The following is a 16,541-nucleotide window of genomic DNA, read 5'->3' on the forward strand; positions in this document are numbered from 1 at the left end:
TTGGAATTTCCCACAGACCTCTTCATTAAATGTTATCACCATACTGTGTCACTCAGTATTTTAATGGTTGGGTTTCTGATTTTTTTCTTTTTTCTTTTCCATTTCAAGCAGTCAGACTCAGCAGAAATTATTCATCCCAAATGCGGTGGGGGGGGGGTTCTTATTTTAGTCAAATAATAGTTTCTGTTTCCTCAGAATAAGAAACTCTCTCTTCCTTCACAAGATGATTCTTACATATTCAGAGCAAATGGGGAGGGGGAAGTTTGGGGCTATCAGCAAAGTGGGGATGCTCAATTCTAGTTATAAGTAACAATGACAACTCCTAGAATACTAGTAGCTTCCAAAGATGTTTAGATCTAGAACAGAACTGGAAATATTTAGGGCTGGCAACAAATTGGAAGCATCATCTTGACCAGTTGGGTAGCACTCGTGAATTGCAAGCAGGACACCTGACTCCCCAGGGACTCCCTCACATTGAAGACTAAATCCACTGTGAACCCCCGCCGCCCCTCAGCCCCCAGCCATGGTGATCTTCTCCCTGCAGCTAGCTGGTCAAAGCCATGCTGGTCCTCACCTCAAGCAAGACATTTGTGCCCACTGCTTTTCCCATGTGAATGAGTTCTACCTGCTTCACTTATGCCTGGCTCAGTTCTAATGTCACACATTCAGGAAAAAAAAAGAAAAGAAAAGAAAAAAGAAACCTTCCCTAAAGTATGTTAAACAAAGTACTACCCCGTCACTCTCAATTACCTTATCTCATTTGAATTCTTCACAGCAATTACCTTTAGCTGAAATTAGCTGACTTTTCCAACTCTACTTAGTACAACTGATCCTTGCCTCTCTTGTACATCATGGTATCCCAGAGTAGACTTGGTGCCTGACATATATAGTGGGGCTCAATGCACTTTTATTAGGTAAATAAATAAATAAGTTAATATCCTGTCTTTGGGGGTGGGGTGCAATAGTCCAAGCGGGCCTCAAACTTGATATGTAGTCAAGGATGGTGTTGAGTTCCTGATCCTCCTGCCTCTGCTTCTGAAATGCTTGGATTATAGGCATGGCATACAACATTATGCCAGGCTATCTGGCTAATTTCCTTCCTTCATTTCCTTTTTTCCTTCCTTCCTTCCTTTTTTCATTCTTTTTTTTTAAGATTTATACTTATTTATTTTATTTATTTGAGAGAGAGAAAGAGAAAAAAAAAAAAAAGAAGCAGACAGATAAAGAGAGAATGGGCGCACCAGGGCCTCCAGCCATGGCAAACCAACTCCAGATGCATGTGCCACCTTGTGCATCTGGCTTACGTGGGTCCTGGGGAATCAAACCTGGCTTCTTTGGCTTTTCGGGCAAGTGCCTTAACTGCTAAGCCAGCTCTCCAACCTTCATTCTTTGTTTAATTCAGGCCTCATCCAAGCGCTTTGCAGCAGGTGTTATTGTGAGGCTGATTTGATTGGCTAGGAAATATACTCAAAGGCAGGAATGATTCCCCGAGGCTGCTTATGGAGTTGCCCCTTGCTAAGTCACAAAGCCCATCACCCCAGCCCAAAGCGGGGATGGTTGTCCTGCCTAAGCTGCTTTGCGTGTCTGAAACTACCTGGCAGCCTACTGGACCAGCTGAGCAGCTCTTTCCAAGTGGCCTGCCGTCCCAGATGTCTTCAGAGCATGATGGCCCTCCTATACCTCCATTCCCAGAGGGGAATCCTCAAACTACAAGGCTTCTTGGGTCTGACCTCAGCAGCCACATAGTACTACTTCTATTAGCTTTTATTGACCAAAGCAAGCCAGAAGGCTAACCTAGTTTCTTTGCGGAGAATATAGACTCTACTTCTCTACTTCCCCCCCTCCTCCTTCTCCCCAGTCTTCTTTTCCATTGGAGGATTCTTAATTATTTATTAAAGTTATATTTAATCATCTTACTTTGACAATTTTCATACAGTGTATTGATTTATGATTATGATTTTCTTTTGTTCCCTCCATACATACACTCACTCTCCATATAACCCCTTCTTCTTTTTCCCAGCTAGTTTTTGATGTCTTTTGTTGCTTTTTTGTCTTCCTAAACCATCCATGATGACATATTAATGGTCTTGTGCAAATAATAGCAGCCACTACGTAGTCATGAATGCACTGGCCCCCTTATGTCCAAAAGACATCTTCCAAAGCACTCCTCCCTGTCCTCTGGCTATCAGATGCTTTTTAAAAATTTTAATTAACTTATTTATGAGAGAGGGAAAGAGAGAGAGAGAGAATGAGCACACCCAGGCCTCTAGCCACTGCATACGAACTCTGGATGCATGTGCCACCATGTGCATCTGGCTTATGTGGGTTCTGGAGAATCGAGCCTGGGTCCTTAGGCTTTGCAGACAAGTACCTTAACTGCTAAACCATCTCCCCAGCTCTCTGGCTCTCAGATTCTTTCTGCTGCCCCTTCTGCTATATGCTGTGAGTTTTCATGGATATGCTAAGCACATCTTATTGGGTTCTGAGCACTTAACGGTCACTTCTCAAAACTCTGATAAGTCTCCCCAGTAGTTACTGTCATCTACAAAAAGAAGCTTTGAAGTGACAGCAGCACTAATACATGGACATAAACATAAATATTTAGGGAGCAATTTGATGAAGATGACACTAGGAGCTTCCCCCTAAGGTGCCTATGACTTTCCCAACCATTGGCTTTTGACTAGGTTTTCAGGACCTGCCATGAATTCCCTCCTGTGAAACGGGCCTCAAATCCAATGAGATAACAGTTGGTTACCCCATGATGGTCACGCTGCTATTGCACTGGTTGGCACATCTTGCCTGGCTGCTCAGTTGTATAGTTTGCGAGGTTCACTGTTGGTAAGACTAACGGTATTTACTCTTCCCCAGCTGGCTGCACAGCATTTTCTAGCACTCTGGCAGCTAGTCAGCATGAAGGAAGGTCCCAGCTCAGTTCCAGCTTGATTTTAAAGTATCCTTGCAAGGGATGCAATGTGGGGGTCTTATTTAGACTCTACTTCTTTTTATTAATATTTTATTTATTTATTTATTTACTTGAGAGAGGGAGGGAGAGAGAGAAAGGGAGAGAGGAGAGCAAATGGGCGCACCAGGGCCTCCAGCCACTGCAAACAAACTCCAGATGCATGCGCCCCCTTGTGCATCTGGCTTTACGTGAGTACTGAGGAATCGAACCTAAGTCCTTCGGCTTTGCAGACAAGCACCTTAACCACTAAGCCATCTCTCCAGCCCTAGACTCTACTTCTTAATAGAAGGGCTAACCCACTACACAGAAAACCTAAGCTGAGTTGTCATGGGCAACTTAGAATATCCACCCATCCAGTGAGTTCCAGAATCAGCCTGACTAAGTCTTTATAGGACCTGAAAGGCCATGAACATCCAGCAGATCACATGACTCCATCCCCTCACTCCAGAAACTGTAAGGTCTCTTCTTCACAATGCCTGTTCACAGTGATGGAACAGCTGTCCCCGGAACACCAGTCCCTTGCAGGCAGGAAAGAGACAACAGATGCTGGCTGATGCCATAGTTATTTTCATCAGCTCATCAGTAGCCAAACAAGTCATGGGCACATCATGTATTTCTGGGAGGGGCACGAAGTGTGAAGACAGTGATCTCACACGTTATGGAGAGATGTGTCTGCAGATCTTCCAGGACCTTAAGTTAGTGATCAGGAGCTTAGATTTGATTCTCACTACAACAGGAAGTGGTGGGAGGGTTGAGAGCCCAGCAGAGACACATGACCCAACTTGCACTTGTTGGAAATGTCCTGCGCTGCTTTTTGAATTACAAGTGAGCAAGAGTCCAGAAGATCAGCTTGGAAATAGACTGCCTTGGCACAAGCAGACTTTCTAAACTTAGCCCTACGCATAGAGCTGATCCCCTGACCCGTGCACAGAGCCAGCTAAGGCTCCATCCCTTGTGGCCATGCCTCCTTGGAGTGCGCATGACCCCTTAGGGTTACAGAGGAAGCGCTCCCAGGTGAAGCCACTTGCTTCGTCCTAACCACAGCACCTCAGTGAAGGGACCTGACAAGGCAGGATGCCCAGCTCACTGTGCCAAGCACTGGGCCAGCCCTGGCATAGGGGAGCCAGGTGGTCAGATGGGCTGCCCGTGGGTGCTTAGGGAATCTGATATGTGGAAGGAGTTTTTTTTCCTGCAGAAGCTTGGCAAGGCAAAACAAAAGCAAGATAACCCAGATGTGGATTTCAGGCATAATTGTGATGGTGACTGACATACGGCCTTCAGCCGTGACACCTCCACATCTAAGAGGTGATGTTTCACATCCCGGTCTCCCCTTCCTCACCTGGAAAGTGGGCACTGTTTTCTTTATCCCAAAAGTCCTTTTCCGGAGACCCATTTCCCTCCTCTCTCTTCTTTCCAATGGAACAAATCTACTCCAGAGTATGTATGTAAACACCCTTTGGTTGAATAACTCCTGGACAACTGATTTGGACTCAGCTCCTTGTCGCTTCAGCCCTCCGTCTTGTCTTCCCAGCTTTCACAGTCCAGGTTTCCTCTCAAAACTAGTTCTTTCCTCCTTCTCAGCCTGATTCCAGCAGTTGGATCTTGGGCATTCAAGGTGGAGGGTGCCACCTGATCTTTGTCGACTGCCTGCACGCCCTAGGGCAGGTTGGAGGGTAGCTGGGTCACAACTGGGATTCCCTCCTCCCAACACACGCGCGCGCACACACACACACACGCGCACACACACACACACACACACGTGCGCGCGCACACGCACAGAGTCAATGCACACACTGGTGCAAACTGGAACTGTGGCCAAGGGGTGACCCAGCGCGCAGGGGGACATCAATAGGAAGGGCAGAAAGTCAGTGACAAAAGTGAAAGAGGAGAACAGTGTGAAAGGAAGGAAGAAAGGAGGGAAGGAGGGAAATGTCAGAAAGAGAGGGAGAGAGCTGGAAAGGGAGGAGAGAAAGGGGGGAGGAAAAGGGAAGGGAGGGGAGATGGGGAGAAGGAAGAGAGAGAGAGAGAGAGAGAGGGAGGGAGGGAGGGAGGGAGGGAGGGAGAGAGAGATTGCTGAGGGAGGAAAGGAGCCGCTTCCAGGGCGAGGAGGAGGGAGCTGGGGGCGGAGACGAGGAAGTGGGTGCGAGGCGCGCGCCTCCAGCTCCATCCCTTGCCCGGAGCGCAGCCTGCGCGGGCGGGCGCTGGACGGAGGGACCCAGGGCAGATCCCCCGCGCTCCGCGCCCCGCGCAGCAGCAGCAGCAGCAGCAGCAGCAGCAGCAGCAGCAGCAGCAGCAGGTAATGGGGCCTCTGCGTCCCCTCCTGGGAGACCTCACGTCGGCATGGGGTTGCGGTGGGGTGGTGGCGCGGACACTAAGCAGGCTCTGGGGAAAAGAACGCCTTGGATGGCTGTTCCCAGATCGCAGGTGGCCTTTGTCGTGGCCCCAACCCGTCGGGTCAACGCCTCTCGCAGGCTGGACCTGACCTTGGGCAAGTGCATCTGCCTCAGTTTCCTCCCCTGTGACCCTCAGGGGTCTTGCCTGCGCCAGTTGGGGCGTTCTGAGCGGGGCTTGCAGCCTCAGCCTGGGCAGTGTGAGTAATACTGGGCGGGGCGGGGGCGGGGGTGGTCAGCTTTATGTACCCTCTGCCCACGTAGGATAGGTTTGGAAAGGCCACCTGGTCCTTTAACAGCCTGTTTTGTCCCCCGGGTCTGGGTGGTAACATTTTCTCGCGACTATGTGCAGTGATGTGTGTGGGAACGTGGAGCGACTTTCCGCTCAAGGATCTCAGAGAGAGAGGGTCGGGGGATGTCAGGAAAGGGAGCCTCTAGTTTCTCAGAACAGTTTCCCTGGCTCTTGCCTCCTAGGCTACTGCCCTATGCCAGGATGCAGTACCACCCGGGCTGCTTGGCTGGGAGGGAGTCATCCTCGGGCCATCTGCAGAGCTATTGGACCCTAGGTTGAGTGAGGAAGTGGCCTTGGCTTCCAATTTCACTTTTGCAACTCCTTTCAGCAGCTCAGTGACCTTGAGCCTGGAAGGCTCAGTGAAATGCAGGTGGGGCAGAAAAGTGCCTGTGAGCTCTGGTGTCCCCACAGTGGCTGACTTAGGCGGCTGGGGAGTCCTGGCACTTACTCTCTCCGGACACATCATTTGTTAGTGCGGGTTTCCTACATCTCCTTCTCCGGAAATGGTCACTGGGTGGAGGTATGCATGGACCCGGAGAATTAGGGGTCTTTGGGGGGTCCCAGAAACCCCACCCTCACACAACACACTGGTTCTTATCTAGGTAGGGCATGGCATCTCTCAGGTGAGTTTGGGGCAAAAACCTCAGCTTTCTTATTTATGACGAAGTTATGACTTTCTACCTATGAACTTGTTTGCACCTCTGAAGGTTATCAAAGGCGAATTGGTTAGATTACATTTGGACGCCTCTGAGCCTGGATAGGAGGAGAATTGGAAATAATCAGAAAGCAGCGTTTCCCTGGGGCCAGGTACTAGGTGTGTTACATGCATGATCTAGACTGCGATAATCCTGTGAAACTAGTGCCGTTTAACCCCAATTTACAGACAGGAAAACTGAGGCTCACCAAGACAAGTGATGGCCAGTTGGCTTGCTGTGGGGATTTGGCCTGAGGTCAGCCTGATGGAAGGAGGCTGCTGCTGCAGGGACACATTGGTCCTGGCCATAAAATGTGATGATGTAAAAGCTATGTCCTGGGTTCAATTCCCCAGTGCCCATGTAAAGCCAGATACACAAAATGGCACATACATCTGGAGTTTGTTTGCAGTGGCAGGAGGCCCTCTCTTTCTCTTTTTCTCTCTCTCCTCTTGCAAATAAATAAATAAAAATATGTTTTATAAACTATGTGACAGCCAGGCGTGGTGGTGCACACCTTTAATCCCAGCACTTGGGAGGCAGAGGTAGGAGGATCACCATGAGTTCAAGGCCACCCTGAGACTCCATAGTGAATTCCAGGTCAGTCTGAGCTAGAGCAAAACCCTACCCTGAATAAACAAAAAGCAAAACAACAACAACAACAAAAAGCTATGTGACTATGTAAAAGGCATGGACCTCAGACCAGTGTTGGTTTCTGGTCCCATGTGCGATAGTAAGAATTGCTGCACGCTCACTGGAGAAAGTGAGTTCACTGGCTAGCAGTGAGATTTGGGTACCTTTACCGGACACCTTCTCTAAGGGTCCAAAAGGAAGGAAGGGCTCTCTTCAGTATCACAGGAAGCTAGTAGCAGGCTGATTCAGCCCCACAGCCAACTTCTTTCCTTTTGTTTCCTTGTCCTGGCTAAGGGCCTCTCCTTGAGTGTCAGCCTAGACTCATTTCTCCTGGGTTCCCTGACAGGCACTTTCGCTTCTGATGACCTTCCCAGCTGCTGTGTCCATGAGGAAAACAAAGCCAGCTGTGGTCCCACTCCACCACTGCCCCAAAGGAGTACAAAGCAGGATTAAGTTCTAATCTCAAGGATTCAGCTAATCCCTGGGAAAGAGATCACTGAGGACCGAGGGAACGGGTGTCTCGGCAGGCCAGAAAGATTTCTCTGCCAAAAAATGTTTTAAAAGAAGAAAGGATGGAGATGTGAACAGACTTTCAGTTGCCAAGATAGTCATCAATAATCCCACAGCGGCTAAACATCCAACAATGGGGGCAGCCATGTGACTACTAAAAATGGAGAATCTAGAGTGAATTGGGCCATCTTATGCATTGAAATTTATAACAGGAAATTTATGGCGAGAGCTTTAAAAAAAACACAGGAAGGAAATACTGAAAAGGGTTAAAAGTTTGCCGTAGGTGATGGAATTGGGGGGAGGTTTGCCCCCTGGTCTTTCTAGATTTAATGCAGTGAACATATAATTTAATAATCTTTACACAGGGCTGGAGAGATTGCTCAATGGTTAAGACACTTGCCTGCAAAGTCTAATAACCCAAGTTCGATTTCCCAGTACCCACATAAAGCCAGATGCACAAAGTGGCACATGCATCTGGAGTCCATTTGCAGTGGCTAGAGGATCTGGCATGCCTGCTCCTTCCTCTTCCTCTTTCTTCTTGCAAATAAACCCTTAAAACATTTTTTAAAAATAATCTTGAGATATAGGCCTGTCTGGTTCCTAGTGCTGTGGTCTTTCTGAAGGAAATGGAGGAAGCAAAAGAAAAAAGGTACTATATGGCTCAGTTTCTGAAGGCCTCTGGAGACAATGATCTAAAACTAGTGTTTACCACATTAAATCTCTCACTATAATCTTGTCTCCTATATTGTTCCCCTGATGCTAATATGCCCCATATTTCATTGTCAGTTTCATAGCACAGATCTGAGAATGGTGCTCCTCTACTCAAATATATATATTCCAAAGCTCCCCATTCCCAAATGGCTCAAAGTCCTTTGACTGGCATGTATGGTTCTTCTGTGGTTCATACTTAAAGAAGATGATTCTCACCCAGAGATTCCTGAAGATTGGCACCATGGAACCTACCCACCTCACCTTTCCCTACCAGCTCCTTAGTGCAAGACTGGTCACATGCATGCATGCTTGCCAATGACAGAGGTTCACCTCTGTAGAGGCCTGGCAACCCCTTGGGAGAAAGGAAAGAAGGAAGGAAGGAAGGGAGGGAGGGAGGGAGGGAGGGAGGGAGGGAGGGAGGGAGGGAGGGAGGGAGGGAGGAGGGGGGGAGGAAGAATGAATACATAGATAGATAGATGATAGATAGATAGATAGATAGATAGATAGATAGATAGATAGATAGATAGGAAAAAAAGAAAGACTCCTAAATTGTTAATACCAATAGCATCTGACATGTGTTCTAGTCTTCCTATATGCTCATGATAACCCTGTGAGACAGTTACCAGTAACAAACTCCTTTTTAAGCTCTTGCCTGAGGTGCTTAAGACTGTCTAAATACAGATTGTGCCTAATCAGAGACAGGGAGGGTAGGGAGATCCAATTTACTAACGCCCAAGCAACCATCCCAGCTCCTGTGAGAAGTGACATATCTGGCCTGCGCTGGTGAGTGGTCACGATTTGGGAAGGCTATATTGGCATCTAACAACAGCTCAGGGATACTGCTAAACATCCCACCGTGCATTCATAGCCCCCCCACCAAAGAATGATCCTGCCCCAGATAACAATAATACTGAAATTCAGAACTGCTGGGTTGGAGGAGAAAGCCATTTGTGGCCATGGAGCAGCAGGCACAAGGCATCCTCAGATGTGCACCAACTGCCTCCCACGGGCTGGACACTCTGGTCCTGGGATTGCTCCATTGGACACCGGCCTTCTATCGCTACCAGCAACCAGAATGGCCTTTTTCAAAACCATATTTTTTAAAATTTTTATTTATTTATCTATTTATTTACTTGAGAGAGAGCAAGAGAGTCAGATAGATTGGGAATGGGTCCTCCAGGGCCTCCAGCCACTGCAAACGAACTCCAGATGCATGTGCCACCTTATGCATCTGGCTTAAGTGGGTCCTTTGAACCAGGGTCCTTGAACCAGGGTCCTTTGGCTTTGCAGGCAAGCTCTTTAACCTCTTAGCCATCTCTCCAGCCCCTAAACTATAAAATTTTTTTTAAATTTTTTATTTATTTATTTGAGAGCGACAGACACAGAGAGAAAGACAAATAGAGGGAGAGAGAGAGAATGGGCGCGCCAGGGCTTCCAGCCTCTGCAAATGAACTCCAGATGCGTGCGCCCCCTTGTGCATCTGGCTAATGTGGAACCTGGGGAACCGAGCCTCGAACCGGGGTCCTTAGGCTTCACAGGCACACGCTTAACCACTAAGCCATCTCTCCAGCCCTAAACTATAAAATTTTTACGCTATAAAATTAACCCATTTGAATTGTATAAGTCAATGGTTTTAATATATTCACAGAGTGGTGCCACCCCATACTATAAAATCTGCCCACATCAACTGTTCAGGCCTATGATCTTTAGGATAGTCACAGGGTCATGCAAGCATCATGCCTATGCAATAACAAAACGCTGTCATTATTCCTCAAATAAACCTGTACCCATTCTCTGTCATCACCCCATCTACTCTCCACTCCCCATTCAACCAGTAATCTTTCTGTCTCCACAGATTTGCCTGTCCTGTCCTATAAATGCTGCCTTACAACATGTGGCCTTCTGGCTCCTTACTTCTAGCATGGCATTTTCATGGTCCATCCAATCTATCAATGCTATGTGCCTTTTCAAAGCTAGTATTTCAGTGTCTGGATACCACCTTTTATTTATCCATTTACCAGTGGTTGGGCAGCTGCCTGTCTCTACTTTGGAGCAATTAAGAATAATGCCACTGTGGATGTGCAGGCATTGGGAGGGGCATGCACTTCCATTTCCTTTGGGTGTATGAGTTGCTTTGTGTCTCTCTGGTGGCTCATGGATTTAAATCCCATTCATGCATCAGTTGGCTGATACCTATCTTCTTTGGAGAACTATCTATTCAGATAAACTTCATTACATCATTCTCTTACTTAGACCAAAATGCAAACTCTTCTGAGGTCTACAAGGCCTTACCTCACCCAGTGTAACCTGTGACCTTGGCACCATCTCTGTCCTCATGCCCTCCGCTGTGCCAGATGGCTCCAAAGCAGCAAGCGCATCCCTTCTCCAGCCCTCTTTCTGTTGACCCTTTGCGCAACAACTTTGCAGTTGTCAGCTGAACAGGATCTAGAAAATCAATCTCTGGTCATATCCGTGAGGGAATTTCTAGATTAGGTTAGTTGAGGTGGGAGGACTCGCACCATCCCCTGGATTCGGAGAAAGCTAGTTGAGCATTCAACTTTCATCACTCTGTGCTTCCTCACTCTGAACTGCATGTGACCAGCCATCACAGGTTCCTTCCCTTCTGCAATGGACTATAACCTGGAACTGTAAGCCAAAATAAACTTGTCCTCCCTTAAGCTGATTTGTATCAGGTATTTTGTCCTAACAACAAGAAGTTAACCAATACAAGTCTCAGGGTTAGCCTTCCCCTCTCAACCTCCAGGGCCTCCCCCAGACCCTCCCTCATATATCTCAAATGAACCTTTGGTCGCTTTTTACTACCTGATAAGACCTTTTAAAATATTTTATTTATTTTATTTATTTATTTGCAAGCAGAGAGATACAAGAGAGAAGAGAGAATGGGCACACCAGGGCATTCAACCACTGCAAACAAACTCCAGACGCGTGTGCCACTTTGGGCATCTGGCTTTACATGGGTACTGGGGAATTGAACCTGGGTCCTTAGGCGTTTCAGGCAAGCACCTTAACCATTAAGCCATCTCTCCAACCCTCTGATAAGATCTTTAGGATCTGGGCCTAAGGCATCTCTCTCTCTCTCTTGGATAAACCATGTTTTCTCTCTGGGTCTCAGTTAACCCATCAGAAAACTATAAGAGTCTATGACTAACTGATCTCAAAAGACCTTTCCAATTTTGCCGCTGTTTGATGGAGTGTGACAAGAGGGCTTAGGCTTTGCCGTAGAGAGGAGAGTGACTACACCAAGTTGTTCACTGATAGATTGAAGCAGGCAGAGCAGCAGGGTTGTTGGCACAACCAAAGGAACATTGTCAAGAAGCATGGGACAGCTTTGATCTGGTTCCCTACTTCCAACAACGGGGAGGATCAAAAACACCTTCAGCGCCAGGAAGAACTGGATACCTTGACCACTTTCAGTTCTAAAACTACCCACTTGTCCTGGTAGAATAACTTTCTAATCTCCAAACCCTCTCTGAGCATCAGAGCTATTTATTTGCTCATTGAGGAATTCAATGAACACTTCCCAAGGCCCTTCTTATGTCTAGTCCTGAGCAGTTAGAAGAAGACACAGAAATAGAGCTGGAGAGATTTCTCAGTGGATAAAGGCACTTGCTTGCAAAGCCTTACAGCCAAGGTTTGATTCCCCAGTAACCACGTAAAGCCCTATGCACAAGGTAAAGCATGCATCTCAAGTCCATTTACAGTGGCAGAAGGCCCTGGTGTACCCATACTCCCTCTCCTTCCCTCTCTCTAAATAAATAAGTAAAACATTTTATTTTTTTAAATTATTTATTTATTTATTTGAGAGCAACAGACACAGAGAGAAAGACAGATAGAGGGAGAGAGAGAATGGGCGCGCCAGGGCTTCCAGCCTCTGCAAACGAACTCCAGACGCGAGCGCCCCCTTGTGCATCTGGCTAACATGGGACCTGGGGAACCAAGCCACATACCGGGGTCCTTAGGCTTCACAGGCAAGCGCTTAACCGCTAAGCCATCTCTCCAGCCCAAGTAAAACATTTTAAATAAAATAAAAGGAGACACAGAGATGGATAAATTTGACACCCATCAAAGATTCTGGTTTAATAGGGAAATCAGACATATGACCAACACAGTACACTGTGTGAGGCAGTACAGTCCTTCAACTGTGTACAGATCCCAGTGCCTCGAGCACCCACTGCTGTGAGGAAGGCACCACCCAGAGACTCTCAGAGCTAGGTGTGCAGGTGAATGAGAGTGCCACAGAGGACAAAGAGGGGTCGGGATATTCCAGGTGTAGATCAAGGCTGTGCAGAGACACAGAGCTACAATACCTCCGGGAGTGTTCGGGGCAACCACGATCTGAGGCCCCTCACAGTGGGGAGAAGCACCAGAGAAGTCCAAGGTCTTGAAAAGCCCTCACTGCTAAGTTGATGTTTGGACTTTATTGTGTAAGCTTGTAGGGGCAAAGGAAGATTCTAGAGGCAATCAAGTTTGCATTTCCCAAAATGCCCTTTTTCCCAGGCAGTGAGGAAGGTGAGCCAGCAGCAAGAGAAGACCACATGCTGATTTGGGACACCCTGGCCCTTGTCCTTCATTATGAGCAGAGCTGCGGGTGGGCCAGAGTGGTACAACCAGAGAACAGAGAAGAGCCAAGAGCTTCCTGGGAGACTAAATAGTTAGGGAGTATAAGTAGAGGCTGACAGGCTGATGCCAGCCTTTTGGGGTCCCTGCTACCACAAGGGGAAGTACCAAGGCTACAGAAGCTGGTATCTAAGTAGAGTATTTTTCCAGATAGTTAATCATGAGGGATTGGAGGATGCAAGGTAGGATGGTCTTGATCGAAGGATCTAGATGGCAAAGAAACAGATAAATGAGACTATGGAACATACAGGAAAGATGAAGCTTTGTAGGAACCTGGAGGATGGAGTGAGTTGAGAAGATGAGAGGAGAAACTGAGGCTGCAGAGTGTGAAGACGGCAGCCTTATTACAGCTTATAGCAGAAGTCCTGGCCGAGTGCTTAGTACCTAGGAGCAAGCCCCAGAGTAGCCTCACCACAGCCTATGTATGCCTATGTATGCCCCCCACCCCAGGGCCAGACAGGCGTGTGCCAGCCTGCTGTGCCAACAGGAGGTTGTCAGTGTCCACTACACTATTTCCCATTGAATTTGATGCCAATCTGGAGCAAAAATCTCAAAGCAATAATGAACCCTGGGAGTTTGCAGTGGCTCAAGGCCCTGGCATGCCCATCCTCTCTCTCTCTCTCTCTATCTTTCTATGTATCTATCTAGCTATCTATCCATGTATCTATATATCTAGCTAACTCTATCTAGCTCCTATCTGCCTCTTTATCTTTCTCAAATAAAATAAAATAAATAATATAAATAAATAAATAAAATATTTTAATAAAAGAAAAGGAAAAAGTCAATCCTGGGAGCCTACAGTCTCTGCGGGACAGAGGAAGGATGCAGAGATCTTATAGGATGACTATTTCTCAGTATCTAAGATGTTGGTTGTTTTTTTTTTTTAATTCTCCAACATTATATTTATTTATAAGGGAGGGGTGTACATGCTATGGTGTACCCATGGAGACCAGAGGCTAACTTTGAGGCATCTATGCTCCACTTTCTCTGAGACAGAGTCTTTTGCTGTTACAAATGAACTGCCAGACTAGCTGGCCCACGAGCTGCAGATTCTCCTGGCTCTACCTGGCATTGTGGCAGATGCCTTGTGACCATAGATGCATGTGGCACACTGCATCTGGCTTTACATGGGTACTGGGGAATCAAACCCAGGCCAGCAGGCTTTGCAAGCAAGTGTCTTTGAACTGCTGAGCCATCTATCCTGCCCCATGATCCACCCTTTTTCTAGAGAGATTTCATTGGCAAGTTAGGATATTTTGTCTTAAAGCCTATGTATTTCATTTAACCATCTGATTTCTAGCTTCTATTGAAGAATGTTAATTGGTGGCTCTGTGGCCACAGTGATGATACTGTCTAGTGGCCACTGCGTGTGACACTAGCCCCAGCCAGAGAGTGTGGAGGTACATAGTGAAAGCACATCCTGTCACAAGCTGGTGTGCTTGGGCTCCAAGCCTTGGGCTACGACCCCATTGCCAGAGTCATCCTTGTCTTCCTACTGGTATCTGGACTTGTATCACGCTGAGCTTTCATTCTGCAGTCCCCAAATTGTTCCATGGAGCACCAGGAGACAGGGTGGGTGTGGCTCTTTGGAATCGCTGACATCCACAGCCCTGACCTCAGCACGTGCCCATGGGCCCAGGCACAGTCAAGGTGGAGATTCCAGCAGATGGGGTTCCCTACGGAGCTCCCCACAAGGGCTCTTTTCCTGTGAAGTGTTCCCTTTAACAAAGCCCATTGTGAGAAATACTCCTTCCACTAGAACTTCACTGGGTGGTTATGCTTGCACTTTCTCACGTTTTGAGCAGGTTAACACCTCCGTGTGGTCTGAAAGTTCAATGAACAAAGGCATACAGAGAAAAACTTTCCTACACCCTGGCCCCCATCTTGCCAGCACTTCTCTTCTCACAAAACCTAAACAAACAAACAAACAAACAAAGAAGAGGTGGTTGCTTTTGTTAGTTTGTTGTGGAATATCTTCCAAGATTTTCTTTATAAAAATATAGTCATTCTCTGCATGTTATTTGAATCCTGCTAATTTTTTTTTTTTTTTGCTTGAATAAAGCATGAGCATTACTTATGGTGTCCCAAATTTCAAAGCACCAGCTTTAGCATTTCCTTTATGACACAGTTTAGACAACCATTCCTCTAGCTCTGAATGCCAAAAGGCATTTTAACATTCAATCATTGTCAAGCACACAACATCACTCTGTGGCATTTTATATACTTGGAACAGGGGGCTAAGTGAGTGTGTCCCGAAGGCCAGGTGTCTAAGCCAAAAGCAGGAGAGCCATGCTTCAGTCCCCTGGGATAGGAACTGGGTAGACCTCAGGTTCCTTCCCCAGCACTGCAAAAAGAAAACAAAAATGACACAGAGCACTTTACTAATAATGATTTCAAGGTTGTTTCTAAGTAGTGAGCATGTGAATACTACCTCTCCATTACTCCAGCAAACTGAGTTACAGAAGTGTGGTAGGGTTTGTTTGTTTGTTTGGTTGGTTGGTTGGTTTTGAGGTAGGGTCTCATTCTAGCCCAGGCTGACCTGAAATTCACTACATAGTCCCAGGCTGGCCTCAAACTCATGGTGATCCTCCTACCTCTGCCTGCCGAGTGCTGGGATTAAAGGTATGTGCCACCACTCCTGGCAACAAGTGTGGTGGTTTGAACATAAGTGTCCCTGTAGCCTTGTTTATTTGTGATGGAGCCTCATACTCAACCCCCAGCTGGTGGCAGTTTGGGAGGTGGAGCCTTGCTGGAGGAGGTGTGCCTCACCCAGGCTCCCCCTTGCCAGAGCTAGCTCGCTCTCTTGCTGCTTCCTGTCAGCTGCTGTGGCAAGATGTGATGTCCAGCCTCGGCTCTGCCATGCTTTCTCTAACCCATGATGAAGTGACCCCTCGAGAAGGACTGTGAGCCTGAAGCAAACCCTTTCGTCCCATAAGCTGCTTCGGGTTGGGTATTTTGTTCCAGCAACCAGAGGCTATCTGCAATACAGAATTGCTTATTATAATTCTTATTATATAATTTCTTACTAATTTCAATTTAGTACCACAGCTTGTGATTATGTCCCCTGTCTCTGTGCCATGGCTGTGCTCATATTGGGGTGTAAACAAACCCATGCACCCCACTGGAATGCAGTGGCCCTGACTGTACCCTTGTAACACTGTCAAGAACCCATTCAGCGCCACTGAAGGAATTGGCCTTTTCTATTCATGGCCTGAACAGGAGAGCCATGAAGACTCCAGGATTCTGTCATTTGGTAGGGATTTGCCCTGTGCTGACTGTGTGCTCCAATTAACCAAACATTAACTGAAAACACTGTTAGTGGAAGAAAACTGTAATTAATACCCTCACCTAGTGAACATCATAGCTGAGCCCAGACCCCCATCACTGTACAGCACATTTAGGTTAATAAACCAACACTTTGGCACAGAGCTTGTTTTATCAAAAAGTGTTACGCAGCTGGCCATGGTGGCACACGCCTTTAATCCCAGCACTTGGGAGGCAGAGGTAGGAGGATCACCATGGGTTCGAGGCTACCCTGAGACTACATGGTGAATTCCAGGTCAGCCTGGACTAGAGTGATACCCTACCTCAAAAAAAAGGTGGTACACACCTCATGGAACTTATTATACAGAAAAAAAAAGAATAATAAGGCTGGGAAGATGGCTTAGTGGTTAAGGTGCTTGCCTGCGAAGCCCAAGGACCCAGATTCAATT

This window comes from Jaculus jaculus, chromosome 6 (genome assembly GCF_020740685.1).
Source record: "Jaculus jaculus isolate mJacJac1 chromosome 6, mJacJac1.mat.Y.cur, whole genome shotgun sequence".
NCBI classification, from domain to species: Eukaryota; Metazoa; Chordata; class Mammalia; order Rodentia; family Dipodidae; genus Jaculus; species Jaculus jaculus.